The 21,156-nt window shown below is 39.2% G+C and overlaps 1 long non-coding RNA gene across 12 annotated transcripts in view; it reads left to right on the plus strand.

Moving 5' to 3' along the window:
* Positions 1-21,156, plus strand: part of LOC129646204 (uncharacterized) — an 86,475-nt gene that overhangs the window by 12,111 nt on the left and 53,208 nt on the right. For 4 of the 12 annotated variants that reach the window (XR_008711767.1, XR_008711755.1, XR_008711757.1 and 1 more), the window contains one exon: positions 8,399-8,615. The exons of the other annotated variants lie outside the window; for them this stretch is intronic. This is a non-coding gene — a long non-coding RNA (uncharacterized LOC129646204). Of the gene's footprint in view, positions 1-8,398; positions 8,616-21,156 lie in introns of those variants that run through there. 12 annotated transcript variants of the gene reach the window in all.

Raw genomic sequence — 21,156 nt, forward strand, 5'->3', positions numbered from 1 at the left:
AAACTTAAAAATATAGGCAATTCTTTTTTTTAATTTATTTATTTTTTATTGAATAATAATTGCTTTACAGAATTTTGTTGTTTTCTGTCAAACCTCAACATGAATCAGCCATAGGTATACATATAACCCCTCCCTTTTGAACCTCCCTCCCATCTCCCTCCCCATCCCAGCCCTCTAGTTTGATACAGAGCCCCTGTTTGAGTTTCCTGAGCCATGCAGCAAATTCTCGTTGGCTATCTATTTTACATATGGTAATATAAGATTCCGTGTTACTCTTTCCATACATCTCACCCTCTCCTCCCCTCACCCCATGTCTCCATAAGCCTATTCTCTATGTCTGTTTCTCCATTGTTGCCTTGTAAATAAATTCTTCAGTACCATTTTTCTAGATTCCATACAAATGCATTAGAATACAATATTTATCTTTATCTTCTGACTTACTTCACTCTGTATAATAAGTTCTAGGTTCATCCACCTCATTAGAACTGAATTGAATGAGTTCCTTTTTATGGCTGAGTAATATTCCATTATGTATATGTACCACAAGTTCTTTATCCATTCATCCGTTGTTGGTCATCTAGGTTGCTTCCATGTTCTAGCTATTGTAAATAGGGTGAACAATGGGATACATGTGTCTTTCAGTTTTGGTTTGATTCTCAGGGTATATGCCTAGGGGTGGGATTCTTGGGTCATGATGTGGTTTTATTTCTAGTTTTTCAAAGAATCTCCATACCTTCTTCCATAGTGACTGTATCAATTTACATTCCCACCAACAGTGCTAGAATGTTCCCTTTTCTCCATACCCTCTGCAGCATTTATTGTTTGTAGACTTTTCAATGATGCCTGTTCTGACCAGTGTGAGGTGATATCTCATTGTAGTTTTAATTTGCATTTGTCTAATAATGAGCAATGTTGAGCATATTTTCATGTGTTTGTTAGCCATCTGTATGTCTTATTTGGAGAAACATCTGTTTAGGTCTTTTTCCCACTTTTTGAATAAGTTGTTTGTTTCTCTGGTATTGAGTTGTATGAGCTGCTTATATATTTTGGAAATTAATGCTTTGTCAGTTGTTTCATTTGCTGTTATTTTCTCCCATTCCTTTGCTGTGCATAAGCTTTTAAGTTTAATCCGGTCCCACTTGTTTACTTTTGTTTTTATTTCTGTTACTCTAGGAGATGGGTCATAGTAGATCTTGCTTTGATTTATGTCATCAAGTGTTCTGCCTATGTTTTCCTCTAAGTTTTATAGTTTCTGGTCTTACATTTAGGTCTTTAATCCATTTTGAGTTTATCTTTGTGTTTAATGTCAGGAAGTGTTATAGTTTCATTCTTTTACATATAACTGTCCAGCTTTCCCAGCACCATTTATTGAAGAGGCTGTCTTTGCCCCATTGTATATTCTTACCTCCTTTGTCAAAAATACGGTACCCATAGGTGCATGTGTTTATTTAAAGTTTATTTATGGGCTTTCTATCTTGTTCCATTGATCTATGTTTCTGTTTTTGTGCCAGTACCATACTGTCTTAATGACTGTAGCTTTGTAGTATAATCTGAAGTCAGGAAGGTTGATTCCTCCAGCTCCATTCTTCTTTCTCAAGACTCCTTTAGCTATTCAGAGTCTTTTGTGTTTCCATATGAATTGTTAATTTTTTTTATCTAGGTCTGTGAAAAATGGCATTGGTGATTTGATAGGGATCACATTGAATCTGTAGATTGCCTTTGGTAGTACAGTCATTTTTACAATATTGATTCTTCCTACCCAGGAATATGGAATACCTCTCCATCTGTTTATGCTGTCTTTGATTTCTTTCATTCAGTTCAGTTCAGTTGCTCAATCATGTCCAACTCTTTGTGACCCCATGAACCACAGCACGCCGGGCCTCCCTGTCCATCACCAACTCCCAGAGTTTACTCAAACTCATGTGCATTCAGTCGGTGATGCCATCCAACCATCTCATCCTCTGTTGTCCCCTTCTCCTCCTGCCTTCAATCCTTCCCAGCATCAGGGTCTTTTCAAATGAGTCAGCTCTTTGCATCAGGTGGCCAACGTATTGAAGTTTCAGCTTCAACATCAGTCCTTCCAAAGAACACCCAGGACTGATTTTGTTTAGGATGGACTAGTTGGATCTCCTTGCAGTTCAAGGGACTCTCAAGGGTCTTCTCCAACACCACAGTTCAAAAGCATCAATTCTTTCTTTCATTAGTGTCATATAGTTTTCTGTGTACAGTTCTTTTGTCTCCGTAGGTAGGTTTATTCCTAGATATCTAATTCTTTTTGTTGCAATGATGAATGGGATTGATTCCTGAATTTCTCTTTCTGATGTTTCATTGTTACTATATAGAAATGCAAGTGATTTCTGTGCATTGATTTTGTATCTTGCAACTTTGCTAAATTCACTGATTAGCTCTAGTAATTTTTTGAGACTATTTTATATGTTTTATAGGGTTTTATATGTACAGTATCATGTTGTCTGCAAACAGTGAGCGCTTTACTTCTTTTCTGATCTGGATTCCTTTTATTTCTTTTTCTTCTCTGATTGCGATAGCTAGGATTTCCAGAACTATGTTGCATAATAGTGGTGAAAATGGACACCCTTGTCTTGTTCCTGATCTTAGAGGGAAGGCTTTCAGTTTTTCACCATTGAGAATAATGTTTGCTGTAGGCTTATCATACCTGGCCTTTACTGTGTTGAGGTAGATTCCTTATATGCCCATTTTTCAAAGTGTTTTAATCATAAATGGGTGCTGAATTTTGTCAAAGGCTTTTTCTGCATCTAATAAGATTATCATGTGGTTTTTATCTATCAGTTTGTTAATATGGAGTATCACATTGATTGATTTGCATATATTGAAGAATCCTTGCATCCCTGGAATAAACCCAACTTGATCATGGTGTATGAGCTTTTTGATGTGTTGCTGAATTCTGTTTGCTAAAATTTTGTTGAGGACTTTTGCATCTATATTCATCAGTGGTATTGACCTGTACTTTTCTTTTTGTGTGTTGTCTTTGTCTGGTTTTGGTATCAGGATGATGGTGGCCTCATAGAATGAGTTTGGATTGTTCCTCCCTCTGAAATTTTTTGAAAGTGTTTTAGAAGGATAAGCATTAAGCTCTTCCTTAAATGTTTGATAGAATTCTCCTGTGAAGCCATCTGGTCCCAGGCTTTTGTTTTTTGGGAGATTTTAATCACAGCTTCACATTCAGTGCTTGTAATTGGGTTGGTCATAATTTCTATTTCTTCCTGGTTCAGTTTTGGAAGATTGAACTTTTCTAAGAATCTGCCATTTCTTCCAGGTTATCTATTTTATTGCCATATAGTTGTTCATAATAGTCTCTTATAATCCTTTGTATTTCTGCATGTCTGTTGTAACATCTCCTTTTTCATTTCTAATTTTGTTGATTTGATTCTTCTTTCTTTTTTTCTTGATGAGTCTGGCTAAAGGCTTGTCAATTTTGTTTATCTTCTCAAAGAACCAGCTTTTAGTTTTATTAATCTTTACTATTGTTTCTTTCATTTCTTTTTCATTTACTTCTGCTTGGATCATTATGATTTCTTTCCTTCTACTAATTTTGGGGGTTTTTTGTTCTTCTTTTTCCAGTTGTTTTAGGTGTAAAGTTAGGTTGTCTATTCAATGTTTTTCTTGTTTTGTGAGGTAGGATTGTATTGCTATAAACTTTCCTTTTAGAACTGCTTTTTCTGCATCCCATAGGTTTTGATTGTCATTTGTTTCTAGAAATTTTTTGATTTCCCTATTGACTTCTTCAGTAACCCGTTGGTTATTTAGAAATGTGTTATTTAATCTCCATGTGTGTGTGTTTCTTACAGTTTTTTCCTTTTAATTGATATCTAGTCTCATAGCATTGTGGTCAAAGAAGATGCTTGATACGATTTCAGTTTTCTTAAATTTACTGAGGTTTGATTTGTGACCCAAAATTGGGTCTATCTGGGAGAATGTTCCATGTGCACTTGAGAAGAAGGTGTATTCTTCTGCATTTGGATGGAATTTCCTGAAGATATCAATAAGATCCATCTCATCTCATGTATCATTTAAGACTTGTGTTTCCTTATTAATTTTCTGTTTTGATGATCTGTCCATTGGTGTGAGTGGGATGTTAAAGTTTCCTACTATTATTGTGTGACTGTCAATTTCTTCTTTTATGTCTGTTAGTGTTTGTCTTATGTATTGAGGTGCTCCTATGTTGGGTGCATAGATATTTACAATTGTTATATCTTCCTCTTGGATTGATCCCTTGATCATTATGTAGTGTCCTTCCTTATCTCTTGTAATCTTTTTTTTTAAATTTAAATTTATTTATTTTAATTAGAGGCTAATTACTTTACAATATTGTATTGGTTTTGCCATACATCAACATGAAATTTTAAGGTCTCTTTTGTCTGACATGAGGATTGCTACTCCAGCTTTCTTTTGCTTCCCATTTGCATGGAATATGTTTTTCGATCCTCTCACTTTCAGTCTATATGTGTCTTGAGGTCTGAAGTGGGTTTCTTGTAGACAGCATATATATGGGTCTTGTTTTTGTATTCATTCAGCCACTCTCTGTCTTTTGGTTGGAGCATTCAGTCTATTTACATTTAAAGTAATTATTGATGTATATGTTCCTACTGCCATTTTTGTAACTGTTTGGGGTTGATTTTGTAGATCTTTTTCTTTTTTTTCTGTTGTATTTCTTGACTATATAAGTCCCTTTAACATTTGTTGTAAAGCTTATTTGGTGGTACTGAATTCTCTTAACTTTTGCTTGTTTGGAAAGCTTTTTATTTTTCTATAAATTTTGAATGAGATCCTTGCCAGGTACAGTAATCTTGGTTGTAGATTTTTCCTTTTCAGTACTTTAAATATATCCTGCCATTCCCTTCTGGCCTGCAGAGCTTCTGCTGAAAGATCAGCTGTTAAGCATATGGGGTTTCCCTTGTATGTTACTTGCTGCTTCTCCCTTGCTGCTTTTAATATTCTTTCTTTGTGTTTAGTCTTTGTCAGTTTGATTAGTAGGTGTCTTGCATGTTTCTCCTTGGGTTTATCTTGTATGGGACTCTTTGTGCCTCTTGGACTTGATTGACTATTTCCTTTTCCATGTTGGAGAAATTTTCACCTACAATCTCCTCAAAATTTTTTTCATACCCTTGCCTTTTTTCTTCTTCTTCTGGGACCCCTATAAGTTGAATGTTGGTTCATTTGATATGGTCCCAGAGGTCTCTGAGACTGTCCTGAGTTCTTTTCATTCTTTTTACTTTATTCTGTTCTTCAGAAGTTATTTCCACCATTTTGTCTTCCAGCTCACTAATTTGTTCATCTGCTTCAGATATTCTGCTATTGATTCCTTCTAGAGTATTTTTAACTTCAGTAACTGTGTTGTTTGTCTCTGTATGTTTATTCTTTAATTCTTCTAGGTGTTTTTTAATTGATTCTTGCATTTTCTCCATTATGTTTTCAAGGTTTTTTTTTTTTTTTTTATCATCTTTACTATCATTATTCTGAACTCTTTTTCAGGTAGTTTGCGTATTTCCTCTTCATTTATTTGGACTTCTGTATTTCTAGTTTGTTCCTTCATTTGTGTAGTGTTTCTCTGCCTTTTCATTATTTTTTTAAACTTATGTTTGAGTTCTCCTTTTTCCAGCCTTCAAGGAAAGATTGAATTCTTCCTGTGAAGAAGGTTGAACTATTTCTTCCTTCTGGTTTCTGTCCTCCTAAGGTTGGTCCAGTGTTCTGTGTAAGCTTCATATAGGGTGAGATTTGTGGTGAGTTTTTGTTTGTTTGTTTGTTTTTCCTCTGATGTACAAGGCTGAATGAGGTGGTAAACCTGTCTGCTGGTGATTGGATTTGTATTTTTGTTTTTTGGTTGCACCAGGGTGCTACTGGTAGTTGGATGTGGCTTGGTCTTATATTCAGGTGGTTTTGTTTGTGTGAGTTCTCTCTACTCCCTAGAGTTAGTTCTCTGGTAGTCTAGGGTCTTGGAGTCAGTGCTCCCACTCCAAAGCCTCGGGGCCTGATCTCTGGTCAGGAACAAAGATTCCACAAGTGGTTTGTTATGGCATTAAGTGAGATTTAAACAAATATCCAAAGTGAGAAACCAAAGATGAATCCCAGAAAAATGGCAGTTACAAAATCAGGCAAATAATAATTAAAATAATGGAATATTTACATATACATATACACCCATAAGCAAATCAAAACAGTCCAACAAAAATAAAGTACAATGGATTGACCTGGAAAACAAAGGAAACCAAAAATTAATATCTACCAGAACAAAACTAACTAAAGCACAAACTGGAAAACAAAACTAAAGCAAAGTGTCAATTGGGAAATAAAGCAAAGAAAATAAAACTAACAAATATGTTGAGAGGAAAGGAGAGAAAGAAAAGAAAGAAAAAAATAGATATGCAAAGTTAAATATTTGAGGTAGATGCAGAAGATTTATATACATTAAAGATTAACTGCAAGGGGAAAGAACAGTATGAAAAGCAAACAAAGGAATAAATGTAGAAAAAAATAATAGGTTTTAAAACTTAAAGAGAAAAAAAAAAAAAGAGGAAAACTCCACATAACTGCAAAAGCCCATTGTAGAGACAGGTTTCTAACAAAAATAAAAAATGTGACTGAGGAAAAAAAAAAGAAAAACTTAATCGGATTTCATAGTGCCAATAAAATCGACAACTAGAGGAGGGGAAAAGGAAAAAAGAAAAGAAAAATCCTAAAGATTCTACAGGACAAGTCAAAAAATAGGAATAGTAAATGTTTTTCTTGAGTCACTGCTGTCAGAGTCCTTTCCCTCGCTGGGAGTCACAGTCCACCTCACCTCCCTAGGATGCCCTCCAACACTCTGCTGATCTCAGGACCTGCTGTGGGGGCAGCTCAGATTCTAATCTGGTCCTACTCCTGTGTGTTCTTGCCTCCAATGTCCACAGCTATCATGACTAGTGCTTTCTCTTTTGTGGGCGCTCTCAATGACCTTTTATATATTCCACAGACACAGAGTCTGCCTAGTTGATCTTGTGGATTTAATCTGCAACTTATACAGCTGGTGGAAAGGTTTGAGGTCTTCTTCCTTAGCCAAACTGCCCCTGGGTTTCAATTGTGGTTTTATTTCCATCTCTACAATATGGGTCGTCCACTGGGGTTTGCTCCTGGGGCTGCCCTGGAGGACTTGGGTTTGCCCCTGTGAGGCAGGTGTGGAGGTGGTGCAGCTGCTTGGGTCATAGGGGTTCTGGCAGCACCAGGTACTCAGGGGAGTTGGTGGCCAGGGCAGCAGGAAATATAGCGCTCTAGAGGGTATGGCAACCAGCATTGGTCAATATGCTCCAGTATTCTTGCTTGGAGAACCCTCCTCCCTGACAGACAAGCCTGGAAGGCCACAACCTACAGGGTCACAAAGAGTTGGACATGACCAAAGTGACCCTGCACACATAGACACAAGACATTGTTTGCCTGTGGCAGCTCTGCTCCAGTGACAGTTGAGCATGAAGGTGGCACAGCTGCTTGGCATGTGGGCACCCTAGTGGCACCAAGTGTGCAGGGACATGGACTGCCTCTGTTGCAGGAATTATGGCCCTATCAGTCTTTTTTCCAGCTTCTTGTACCTGGCAATCAGAAGGCCTCTTGGGCCAGTCTTTCTCTTTAGCTCTGTCCATTCAGGCACTTAGAGGGTTCCCTTGCCTGGGGTCCTTCTCTGTTGTTCGGTGTATCAGGCACACAGAGGGGCCCCCTGGCTGGGGTCCTACTGTGTAGATTGGCACATCAGACCTTTAAAGGAGCACCCTGGGTGGGACCCTACTCTGTAGTTCAGTGTGTCAGTCACTTAACGGAGAACCCTGGGTGGGGTCCTACTCTGTAGTTCAGTGCGTCAGACTTTTGATGGGCCAGCCTCTCTATTGTTCAGCTGCCTATGCTGGCATGTGGGGAGAGAGGCTATGGTGATGGATCCACCCCCTACGCATGACTCAGCAGCATTGCCTTGCTTCCATGGCTGCCTGGTGTTCTCCACAGGCATTTCCCCCCAGAATCTCCTCCCCACATCCCCTCAGTCCCTCTCTCTGCAGTCAACAGCAGTCCTTGCTCTGGGATTGTTCCACTATCCCTAAACCCCAGCTCCCAGACACTGTGCCTTCCAGGGGACCAGCATTCCTGTCCCAGGTATGTATGGCTGCGGCAACTATCTGATTCTCATTCCATTTAGGCTGCCACAGATCAGCTGTTTCACTCTCAGCCTTAAATGTTTCTCCTCTGACTCAGACAACCGCCCTGATGTGGGGATCATACCCCCTCATTCAGTTCCCCTACCCACAGAGGGCAGGCCCAGTCCTAACACTCCTGTTTTTCCCCCTAGTTCCGTCATCCTACAAGTTTTGAGTGATGCTATATATTCTTTTCTATTGGTCAGGTACTCCTGTCTGCTCTCAGCTGGTGTTCTGCATGCACTTCTTTGTTTGAAGCTGTATTCCTGATGTATCCATGGAGAACAATGTACTCCATGTCCACCTGCTCCTTCACCATCTTGTTCTCTCCCAAAAACTATAGGCAATTCTGACACATGCCACAGCATGGATGAAATTTGAAGACATGCAAAGTGAAATAAACTAGTCATTCAGTTCAGTCACAGTCGTGTCTGACTCTTTGTGGCCCCATGGACTGCAGCATGCCAGGCTTCGCTGTCCATCACCAAATCCTGGAGCTTATTCAAATTCATGTCCGTAAAGTCGGTGATACCATCCAGCCATCTCATCCTCTATCGTCCCCTACTCCTCCTGCCTTCAATCTTTCCCAGCATCACGGTCTTTTCCAATGAGTCAGTTCTTCGCATCAGGTGACCAAAGTATTGGAGTTTCAGCTTCAGCATCAGTCCTTCCAATGAATATTCAGGACTAACGTCCCTTAGGATTGACTGGTTGGATCTCCTTGCTGTCCAAGGGAAGAGTCTCTCAAGAGTCTCCTCCAAAACCACAGTTCAAAGCATCGATTCTTCAGCACTCAGCTTTCTTTATAGTCCAACTCTCACATCTATACACGACTACTGGAAAAACCACAAATTGACTAACGGACCTTTGTTGGCAAAGTAATGTCTCTGCTTTTTAATATGCTGTCTAGGTTGGTCATAGCTTTTCTTCCAAGGATCAAGCGTCTTTTAATTTCATGGCAGCAGTCACCATCTGCAGTGATTTTGGAGCCCCACAAAATAAAGTCTCTCACTGTTTCTGTTGTTTGCCCATCTATTTGGCATGAAGTGATGAGACCAGATGCCATGATCTTAGTTTTTTGAATGTTGAATTTTAAGCCAGCTTTTTCATTCTCCTTTTTCACTTTCATCAAGAGGCTCTTTAGTTCTTCTTCACTTTCTACCATAAGGATGGTGTCATCTGTGTATCTGAGGCTACTGATATTTCTCCCAGCAATCTTGATTCCAGCTTGTGCTTCATCCAGCTGGGCATTTTGCATGATGTACTCTGCATATAAGTTAAAGAAGCAGATTGACACTATACAGCCTTACTGTACTCCTTTCTCAATTTGGAACCAGTCTGTTGTAGCATGTCCGGTTCTAACTGTTGTTCCTTGACCAACAGTTAATAGTTAATAAACAGTTTGTAGTTAATAAAGCAGAAGTAGATGTTTTTCTGGAATTCTCTTGCTTTTTCTATGATCCAATGGATGTTGGAAATTTGATCTCTGCCTTTTCTAAATCCAGCTTGAACATCTGGATGTTCTTGGTTCACGGACTGTTGAAATCTGGCTTGGAGAATTTTGAGCATTACCTTGCTAGCATGTGAAATGAGTGCCATTGTGTGGTAGTTTGAACATTCTTTGGCATTGCCTTTCTTTGGGATTGGAATGAAAACTGACCTTTTCCAGTCCTGTGGTCACTGCTGAGTTTTCCAAATTTGTTGGCATATTGAATGCAGCACATTCACAGCATCATCTTTTAGGATTTGCAATAGCTCAACTGGAACTCCATCACCTCCACTAGCTTTGTTCATAGTGATGCTTCCTAAGGCCCACTTGACTTCACATTCCAGGTTGTCTGGCTCTAGGTGAGTGATCACACCACCTTGGTTATCTGGCTCATGAAGGTCTTTTTTGTATAGTTCTTCTGTGTATTCCCTGATGGTAAAGAGCCAGCTTGCAGTGTGGGAGACCTGGGTTCAATCCCTGGGTTGGGAAGATCCCCCGGAGAAAGAAATGGCAACCCACTCCAATATCCTTGCCTGGAAAATTCCATGGACTGAGAAGCTTGGCAGGCTATAGTCCACGGGGTCACAAAGAGTTGGACACGACTGAGTGACTTAACTTTCTTTCTTTCTTCTTTTCTGTGTATTCTTGTCACCTCTTCTTAGTATCTTTTGCTTCTGTTAGATCCATATGTTTTCTGTCATTTATTGTGCCCATCTCTACATGAAATGTTCCCTTGGTATTACTAAATTTCTTGAAGGGATCTCTAGTCTTGCCCATTCTATTGTTTTTCTCTATTTCTTTGCATTGATCACTGAGGAAGGCTTTCTTAAGTCTCCTTGCTGTTCTTTGGAATTCTGCATTCAGATGGATACATCTTTTCTTTTCTCCTTTGCCTTTAGCTTCTCTTCTTTTCTCAGCTATTTGCAAAGCCTCCTCAGACAACCATTTTGCCATTTTTGCATTTCTTTATCTTGGGAATGGTCTTGATCACTGCCTCCTGTATAATGTCATGAACCTCCATCCATAGTTCTTCAGGCACTCTATTAGATCTAATCCTTTGAATCTATTTGTCACTTCCACTGTATAATTGTAAGGGATTTGATTTAGGTCATACCTGAATAGGTTCATACCTGAAGTCAAGTGGGCCTTAGGAAGCATCACTACAAACAAAGCTAGTGGAGGTGATGGAATTCCAGTTGAGCTATTCCAAATCCTAAAAGATGATGCTGTGAAAGTGCTGCACTCAATATGCCAGCAAATTTGGAAAACTCAGCAGTGGCCACAGGACTGGAAAAGGTCAGTTTTCATTCCAATCCCAAAGAAGGGCAATGCCAAAGAATGCTCAAACTACCACACAATTGCACTCATCTCACACACTAGTAAAATAATGCTCAAAATTCTCCAAGCCTGGCTTCAGCAATATGTGAACTGTGAACTTCCTGATGTTCAAGCTGGTTTTAGAAAGGCAGAGGAACCAGAGATCAAATTGCCAACATCTGATGGATCATCAAAAAGGCAAGAGAGTTTCAGAAAAATATCTATTTCTGCTTTATTGACTATGCCAAAGAGTTTGACTATGTGGATCACAAGAAACTGTGGAAAATTCTTAAAGAGATGGGTATACCAGACCACCTGACCTGCCTCTTGAGAAACCTATATGCAGATCAGGAAGCAACAGTTAGAACTGGACATGGAACAAGACTGGTTCCAAATAGGAAAAGGAGTATGTCAAGGCTGTATATTGTCATCCTGCTTATTTAACTTCTATGCAGAGTACATCATGAGAAATGCTGGGCTGGATGAAGCACAAGCTGGAATCAAGATTGCCAGGAGAAATATCAATAACCTCAGATATGCAGATGATACCACCCTTACGGAAGAAAGTGAAGAACTAAAGAGCCTCTTGATGAAAGTGAAAGAGGAGAGTGAAAAAGTTGGCTTAAAGCTCAACATTCAGAAAACTAAGATCATGGCATCCAGTCCCATCACTTCATGGCAAATAGATGGGGAAACAGTGGCTGACTTTATTTTGGGGGGCTCCAAAATCACTGCAAATGGTGACTGCAGCCATGAAATTATAAGATGCTTACTCCTTGGAAGCAAAATTATGACCAACCTACACTGCATATTAAAAAGCGGAGACATTACTTTGCCAATAAAGGTCCGTCTAGTCAAGGCTATGGTTTTTCCAGTGGTCGTGTATGGATGTGACAATTGGACTGTAAAGAAAGCTGAGTGCTTGTTTATAATAGCCAGGACATGGAAGCAACCTAGATGTCCATCAGCAGATGAATGGATAAGAAAGCTGTGGTACGTATACACAATGGAGTATTACTCAGCCATTAAAAAGAATACATTTGAATCAGTTCTAATGAGGTGGATGAAACTGGAGCCTATTATACAGAGTGAAGTAAGCCAGAAAGAAAAACACCAATACAGTATACTAACGCATATATATGGAATTTAGAAAGATGGTAACAATAACCCTGTGTACGAGACAGCAAAAGAGACACTGATGTATAGAACAGTCTTATGGACTCTGTGGGAAAGGGAGAGGGTGGGAAGATTTGGGAGAATGGCATTGAAACATGTAAAATATCATGTATGAAACAAGTTGCCAGTCCAGGTTCGATGCACAATGCTGGATGCTTGGGGCTGGTGCACTGGGACGACCCAGAGGGATGGAATGGGGAGGGAGGAGGGAGGAGGGTTCAGGATGGGGAACACATGTGTACCTGTGGCAGATTCATTTGATATTTGGCAAAACTAATACAATATTGTAAAGTTTAAAAATAAAATAAAATTTAAAAAATTAAAAAATTAAAAAAAAAAGAAAGCTGAGTGCTAAAGAATTGATGCTTTTGAACTGTGGTGTTGGAGAAGACTCTTGAGAGTCCCTTGGACTGCAAGGAGATCCAACCAGTCCATCCTAGAGATCAGTCCTGGGTGTTCATTGGAAGGACTGATGTTGAAGCTGAAACTCCAATACTTTGGCCACCTGATGCAAAGAACTGACTCATTTGAAAAGACCCTTATGCTGGGAAAGATTGAGGGCAGGAGGAGAAGGGGATAACAGAGGATGAGATGGAGAAGGGGATGACAGAGGATGAGATGGTTGGATGGCATCACCAACTCAATGGACATGAGTTTGGGTAAACTCTGGGAGTTGGTGATGTATAGGGAGGCCTGGCATGCTGCAGTTCATGGGACAAAGAGTTGGACACGACTATGCATCTAACTGAACTGAACTAATTGTCTAGTGGCTTTACCTACTTTCTTCAATTTAAGTCTGAATTTAGCAATAAGGAGTTCATGATCTGAGCCAGTCATCTCCCAGTCTTGTTTTTGCTGACTCTATAGAGCTCCTCCATCTTTGTCTGCAAAAAATATATAATCAACCTGATTTCAGTATTGACCATCTGGTGATGTCCATGTGTAGAGTCATCTCTTGTGTTGTTGGAAAAGAATGTTTGCTATGACCAGTGCGTTTCTCTTGGCACGACTCTCTTAGCCTTTGCCCTGCTTTATTTTTTACTCCAAGGCCAAACTTGGCCTGTTAACTCCAGGTATCTCTTGACTTCCTGTTTTTTCAAACCTGTCATAAAAGGACAAATACTGTATGATGCTACTCATAAGGTATTTAGAGTAGTAAAATTCAGAGACAGAAATTAGAATGGTGGTTGGAAGGGGCTAGGAGAGGGAAAACCAGGAATCATTATATAAAGGGTGCAGAGTTTCGGTTCTGCAAGATGAAAAAGGTTCTGGAAATGAACGGTGTTGATGGTTGCACAATAATGTGAATGTACTTAATGCCAACAAACTGTACACTTAAAATGGTAAGTTTTATGTTGTATGTTTTATCACAATTTCTTTAAAACATTAATTCATTTAAAATTTTTTGAAAAATTAGCCTACCAAGAACTATGAAAGAGTATAGGGAGTACTTTTTAACAAAATAGTAGATTTTAACACCTAGGAGAAATGAGTATTCTGTCCTTTGTTTGGACAAATGTGTGGGTATATACAGTGTGACAATATACATTGCCTTTCTATTATTTTTCTGTTTTATTTTTAAAAAGAGGAGCAGACCATTTTCTCAGCTTAATGGTAAGTGGGCAATGATCATTTTTAGTAGTTCCCTTTAGATCCTAAAATTTCCTCTGCCTCTTTTTTCCATTCAAGTAACCTCTCTGGAAAGATATAAAACCCATTCATACTGGGGGAAGATAACTCATCATAGTTTAATGTGAGTGACACTCTCCCCCTGGCAATAGAGGGGTAGATTTCAGCTAGCCTGAAAGAACTTAGCTAAAGGAATAGCATACTTACATTGTAATCTGAGCCTCCAGCCAGAGGATGAGAACGAGTGCAAGGGGTTTAATTTCATAAGGCACTTGACATCACACCATGTCACTATTCAGTTATGGCTGGTCAGGCTCTGAGTCATGGAAAATTTCTTTTAATGCTCTATCAATTGTATACCCTTAGTAAATTGAGATTAGGAACAATGTGATTTACATGCTTTTCCAAATTAGACCACATTAGTTCACTCACCAATTATATGCCAACTATGTGACCAAAACTATAATAGGCTGTAGACATTCAAAAATGATGCAACATAGTAATTTGTCCAAAAAGAACAGGAAAATTAGTCTAACATGAGATTGTTAATAACTATATATAAATGACCCCCTTTTCCCCTCTGCCAGAGCTGGCTTGGATGAGCCTCATAGTAGTATTGTGCGTGCTTTTATTATAGTATTTATTGACTCATATTTAAATTACATGTGCTCATGTCTGTCTTTTCCACTATACTATGGGTATGAAATGCATCAAAACATAATATGTTAGATTTGCATGTTAGAATGATCCTTCATATTTTCTGGTAAGTAGCTCTGTCTCATTATCCATTGTTGTGGAACAAATGACCTTAAAATTTAATGGCTTAAAGCAAGAATTTATTTTTCATGATCCTGTGAGTCAAGAATTTGGCATGGCTTAGTTATTTTGTTCTGCTTCACATGATGTCAGTTAGGGTTACTAATGTACCTGCGTTTAGCTGGGAACTGGGCCAGAGTTGGAACATCCAGAGATGCGCTCTCCTTCCCCAGGGCTTCTCTGACTGTGGTCACTAGTCATTCATTAGTCTAGCCTAGATGTCCTTGTAACATGGTGGCCGGACTCCAAGAAAAAGAAAGTAAAAGTTGCCAGAACACTTAAGACCTTGGCTCAGAGGTCCCAGAATATTCTTCCTACAACATCCTACTGGTAAGATTCAAGAGAGGGAAAATAAACTCAGCTTATTGATGTAAGAGGCAGCATGAGCATGCAAGAATGGGAGGAATTGTAGCCTGCTGTATTTGGAGGCTATGTGCCACAATAACATTTTAAAAACTCTCTTAATTACTATAAATACCTAGAAATACATAGTAATATATAAGAAACATCTATTAAATAATGATCTGAGCTCTCTACAAAGTATTGAAACCCTAGAGGCCAAAAATAAGGAAGGTACTGAAAAGTACTGTAATGATTCTAGTGCCATAGGGGAAAGGAATAATGAGTCCCAGCAACATGGAGCTTGTTGGGTCTGATAACAACATGAACATAGGAGATAATGTCTGAGTTTCATCAAGGTAGGGAGTTGCAAGTGAGATCCCACAGAAAGCTGTGATTCCTGAAGGGCTTCACTCTCAGGATAGACCGGAAGATACCCATCCTCTAAGAGGATGGCAAAGTGGGTTTATTGTCTCTTCCTAGTATCTCCAAGGAATAAAATCTCTCCCAAGAGTTTTTAACTTCAGGCCAGCCCTAATATGAATTTGAGGTTAAACACATATTCTCTGTAATGTTCAGACACCCAGACAAGGAGTTTGAAAACAAAAGTGGTCCCTACCCAGTAACATCCTGAGGAATCTGGCATTAAAAGTTATAAAACCTCTATAAAAGGAAAAGTAAATAAACCAAGTTATATAGAATTCTTGCAGTTAAGGTTTTGTGGTATAGATCACGATCCAAACTTATAAACAGAGTAACAACAGACCCTGAGTGAGATTCAGCAAACAAATTTAAGGATAGGTAGAGACTTAAAAATAGACACCCTCAGAAAGATAGACTTTTTGAATACAGAAAGCAGAAGAAAAGGAGTCAAAATAAGAGAAAACTGAATGGATAAGTTACATAACAAATTAGATACAGTTGAATAAAAAACTAGTTAACTAGAAGATAGATTTCAGGACATTTCCTAGAACATAGTATAGAGATATAAAGAATTTGAAAATGTGAAGAAAACATTTATACTTGTGGAATAGGATAAAAAATGTCAACATACATCTAAGGGTCCCAAAGGAAAGCTGTGGGAGGTAGGAAAGAAACAATATTTGAAGAGCTAAGGACAAAATTTGCACAATTGATGAAAGGTTTGTCTTCAGATTGAAAAAGCCCAGCAAGTTCTGAATAAGACAAAGTAAATATAAAACCCACTTGATTACAGTCCTTAGAATGGCCAAAATTGAAAAGACTGACAATATCAAATATTGACAAGGATGTGGAATAACTCAAAACCTTAAACAAAATGAAAAGACAAAGACAGAAGATACTTGCAATGCATACACCTAAAAAAAAAAACCTTACAAATTTCTACAAACCAATAAGTTTAAAAAAAGCAATGCCACTAAACAGGTAGTTTAGAGAAAATAACACTTGAATGATCCATAAGCATAAGAAAAGAAGGTATATATTTAATAATCAGAGAAAATAATTAAAATGTCAATAATATACACTTTGACAAAAAGAAATGTAACTCGACAGTTCTACTTATAAACAGAAATGTTGAGGAAAGGAGTGAAAAGTGCTAAAGAAAAATGTGTATCAGTGCAATTACTTTGGAGTGCAATTACTTTAAAGAGCAATTTGGCAACATGGGGTAAAGTGAAACATTTAGTTCCATTTTTAGGACTGTACTTTAGAAAAATTCTTAAATTTCCACAAGAAAATATGGGTCAGAATACAAGAACTGTCATATCACTAGTAAAAGTGAAAACTAACCTGAATATGACCATAAATTCTGGATAACCAAATTTTGGTACATTCAGATAATGAAATACTAAGTGACAAAAATTGAAATTGAAATGCTGAAATAATGACTGAAAGGGAAGCTTTGATATGATTAAATTAAAAAATACAATAGTCAATGAAATATGAAAGTTGAATATGTACAGTACGATAACATCTATGTATAATTTTTTAAATTTATGTTAATATGTTATGGCCACTTGATGCAAAGAATCAACTCATTGGAAATGACCTTGATTCCGGGAAAGAATGAGGGCAGCAGGAGAAGGAGGTGACAGGATGAGACAGTTGGCTAGGGTCATCAACTCCACGGACCTAAGTGTGAGCAAGCTCCAAGAGATAGTGAAGGTCAGGGAAGCCTGGCATGCTGTAGTCCATGGGGCCACATGGACTGTGGACACGACCGAGCAACTGAACAACCACCATAATGTGTTACAGAAAAAAATCCATTTACAATAAACATATGAAAACCAAAACAGGAAGGATAAGCACCAAATGTAGTGATCATTGGCGGTGGGGGGAGGTGGAATGGACAGGACTGGAGTAGAAGGAAGTACAAAGTGACTACTACCATATTTGCAAAGCTTTATTTCTTTTTTAAAAATAGCAAATTTGACAAGTTAAGATTTAGCAAAGCTTGATGGGTATATGCTGCTGCTGCTAAGTCACTTCAGTCGTGTCCGACTCTGTGTGACCCCATAAACGGCAGCCCACCAGGCTCCCCCATCCCTGGGATTCTCCAGGCAAGAACACTGGAGTGGGTTGCCATTTCCTTCTCCGATGCATGAAAGTGAAAAGTGAAAGTATATAGGTTATACTATAAACTACTTTAGAATTCTTCAATGTTTAAACCGATTCATAAATTTTATATTTTTCTAAGATAAATTCTTCTGGAAGTCTAGGGGATATTTGGGAAGGGATGAGTCTGGAGGCAGGGAGAAAGCTAAGGAAGAACTGAATTATGCTGGGGCATTGAAAATGGAGAGCAGATCCTGGATGCAAGAGATGATTAAAAGCTGGTTTCACCAAAATTGTTCATTGCAGCCCTATTTACAATAGCTAGAACGTGGAAGCAACCTAGATGACCATCAACAGATGAATGGATAAAGAACTTGTGGTACATATACATAATGGAATATTGCTCAGCCATAAAAAGGAACTCATTCAAGTCGGTTCTAATGAGGTGGATGAACCTAGAACCTATTAGACAGAGTGAAGTAAGTCAGAAAGAGAAAGGTAAATATCATATTCTAATGCATATATATGGAATTTAGAAAAATGGTACTAAAAAATTTATTTACAAGGCAACAATGGAGAAACAGACATAAAGAATAGACTTATGGACCCAGGGAGAGGGGAGGAGAGAATGAGATGTATGGAAAGAGTAACCTGGAAACTTATATTACCATATTTAAAATAGATAGCCAACAGGAACTTGTTCTATGGCTCCGGAAACTCAAACAGGGGCTCTGTATCAACCTAGAGGGGTGGGATGGGGAGGGAGATGGGAGGGAGGTTCAAAAGAGGGGATATACATATATATATATATATATATATATATATATATATATATATATGGTTGATTCATGTTGAGGTTTGACAAAAACAACAAAATTTTGTAAAGCAATTATCCTTCAATAAAAATAAACTTTTTAAGCTGGTTACAATATACTTGGTGACCAACTGAATATGAGTGCTGTAAAGACAGAGGGGATACTGGGATTGTGTTCAGTTCAGTTCAGTTGCTCAGTCATGTCTGACTCTTTGCAACCCCATGGACTGCAGCATGCCAGGCTTCCCTGTCCCTCACCAACTCCCAGAGTTTACTCAAACTCATGTCCATTCAGTCGGTGATGTCATCCAACCATCTCATCCTCTGTCGTCCTCTTCTCCTCCTGCCCTCAATCTTTACCAGCATTATGGTCTTTTCCAATAAGTCAGCTCTTAGCATCAGGTGGCCAAAATATTGGAGTTTCAGCTTCATCATCAGTCCTTCCAATGAACATTTAGGACTGATTTCCTTTAGGATAGACTGGTTGGATATCCTTGCAGTCCAAGGGACTCTCAACAGTCTTCTCCAACACCACAGTTCAAAAGTATCAATTCTTCAGCACTCAGCTTTCTTCACAGTCCAACTCTCACATCCATACATGACCACTGGAAAAACCATAGCCTTGACTACACGGACCTTTGTTGGCAAAGTAATGTCTCTGCTTTTGAATATGCTGTCTAGGTTGGTCACAACTTTTATTCCAAGGAGTAAGCATCTTTTAATTTAATGGCTGCAATCACCATCTGCAGTGATTTTGGAGCCAAAAATAAATAAATAAATAAAGTCTGACACTGTTTCTCCATCTGGTATGGGTCAGCAGTGGTCTGCTGCAGGGACAGGGGCTCTGGGTGTGGGTATGGCATAAGTCCTCTTGGAGGAGGCCACCATTAACCCCACCATAGAGCTGCCAGAACTTACATAGGCCTGGGAAATAGACTCTTGGAGGACGCAACAGAACCTTGTGCACTAGGACCAAGGAGGAAGGAACAGTGACCCCACAGGAGACTTGCCTGCGGGTGTCCAGGAGTCTCTGGTGAATGTGTGGGTCAGTGGTGACCTGCTGCAGGGTTGGGGGCACAGTCTATAGCACTACATGCATGGGATCTTTTGAGGGAGGTCACCATTATTTTCATTACCTCCACCATAGCTTGGGATTGTGTCCATTCAGTTCAGTTGCTCAGTCATGTCCGACTCTTTGCGACCCCATGAATCGCAGCACACCAAGACTCCCTGTCGATCACCAACTCCTGGAGTTCACTCAGACTCGTGTCCATCCAGTCAGTGATGCCATCCAGCCATCTCATCCTCTGTCGTCCCCTTCTCCTCCTGCTCCCAGTCCCTCCCAGCATCAGAGTCTTTTCCAATGAGTCAACTCTTCACATGAGGTGGCCAAAGGACTGGAGTTTCAGCTTCAGCATCATTCCTTCCAAAGAAATCCTAGGGCTGATCTCCTTTAGAATGGACTGGTTGGATCTGCTTGCAGTCCAAGGGACTCTCAAGAGTCTTCTCCAACACCACAGTTCAAAAGCATCAATTCTTCGGTGCTCAGCCTTCTTCACAGTCCAACTCTCACATCCATACATGACCACAGGAAAAAGCATAGCCTTGACTAGATGGACCTTTGTTGGCAAAGTGATGTCTCTGCTTTTGAATATGCTATCTAGGTTGGTCATAACTTTCCTTCCAAGGAGTAAGCGTTTTTTAATTACATGGCTGCAATCACCATCTGCAGTGATTTTGGAGTCCCAAAAAATGAAGTCTGACACTGTTTCCACTGTTTCCCTATCTATTTCCCATGAAGTGATGGGACCGGATGCCATTATCTTTGTTTTCTGAATGTTGAGCTTTAAGCCAACTTTTTCACTCTCCACTTTCACTTTCATCAAGAGGCTTTTTAGTTCCTCTTCACTTTCTGCCATAAGGGTGGTGGCATCTGCATATCTGAGGTTATTGATATTTCTCCTGGCAATCTTGATTCCAGCTTGTGTTTCTTCCAGTCCAGCATTTCTCAGGATGTACTCTGCATATAAGTTAAATAAGCAGGGTGACATTATACAGCCTTGACATACTCCTTTTCCTATTTGGAACCAGTCTGTTGTCCTATGCCCAGTTCTAACTGTTGCTTCCTGACCTGCATATAGGTTTCTCAAGAGGCAGGTCAGGTGGTCTGGTATCCCCATCTCTTTCAGAAATTTCCACAGTTTATTGTGATCCACACAGTCAAAGACTTTGGCATAGTCAATAAAGCAGAAATAGATGTTTTTCTGGAACTCTCTTGCTTTTTCCATGATCCAGTAGATGTTAGCAATTTGATCTCTGGTTCCTCTGCCTTTTCTAAAACCAGCTTGAACATCAGGAAGTTCACAGTTCACATATTGCTGAAGCCTGGCTTGGAGAATTTTGAGTATTACTTTACTAGCGTGTGAGATGAGTGCAATTGTGTGATAGTTTGAGCATTCTTTGGCATTGCCTTTCTTTGGGATTGGAATGAAAACTGACCTTTTCCAGTCCTGTGGCCACTGCAAAGTTTTCCAAATTTGCTGGCATATTGAGTGCAGCACTTTCACAGCATCATCTTTCAGGATTTGAAATAGCTCAACTGGAATTCCATCACCTCCACTAGCTTTGTTTGTAGTGATGCTTTCTAAGGCCCACTTGACTTTACATTCCAGGATGTCTGCCTCTAGGTGAGTGATCACACCATCGTGATTATCTTGGTCGTGAAGATCTTTTTTGTACAGTTCTTCTGTGTATTCTTGCCATCTCTTCTTAATCTCTTCTGCTTCTGTTAGGTCCATACCATTTCTGTTCTTTATCGAGCCCATCTTTGCATGAAATGTTTCCTTGGT

Source organism: Bubalus kerabau, chromosome 3, assembly GCF_029407905.1.
Source record: "Bubalus kerabau isolate K-KA32 ecotype Philippines breed swamp buffalo chromosome 3, PCC_UOA_SB_1v2, whole genome shotgun sequence".
Taxonomy (NCBI): domain Eukaryota; kingdom Metazoa; phylum Chordata; class Mammalia; order Artiodactyla; family Bovidae; genus Bubalus; species Bubalus kerabau.